Below are 405 nucleotides of genomic sequence, written 5' to 3' on the forward strand. Positions count from 1 at the left end.
TAGGGACCTTGAGCATGATTTATTGATTTAAGAACCAGTTGTGAATAGAGGCCGAGAACCTTGCACCGTTTTCTTTGTAAACATCTAGTTAGGCTTTAGTGCCTTGATGTCAATAAGATTATAGTAAATTTGATTAAACGTAACAAAAAATAAAATTTTATTTAAAATTTTTTAAATAATTAAAATTTTTTAAATAATTAAAATTTTTTAAATAATTAAAATTTTTTTAAAGTATTATATAGGAAACCTCACCTAGAATTTGTTGACTACTAAATGGTACTTTTGCTTTTATGCTATTTTGACTATTAATGCTAACAAAATGTCAATATATATAGGAAATTTTGGAACCTCAAGAGAGTAGACAATGTATCAAAATCAGATCCTTGAAGACAAATTTGACTGTAA

The sequence above is a fragment of the Theobroma umbraticum genome, unplaced genomic scaffold (assembly GCF_002168275.2).
Source record: "Theobroma umbraticum cultivar Fairchild unplaced genomic scaffold, ASM216827v3 scaffold_44.0, whole genome shotgun sequence".
NCBI lineage: Eukaryota > Viridiplantae > Streptophyta > Magnoliopsida > Malvales > Malvaceae > Theobroma > Theobroma umbraticum.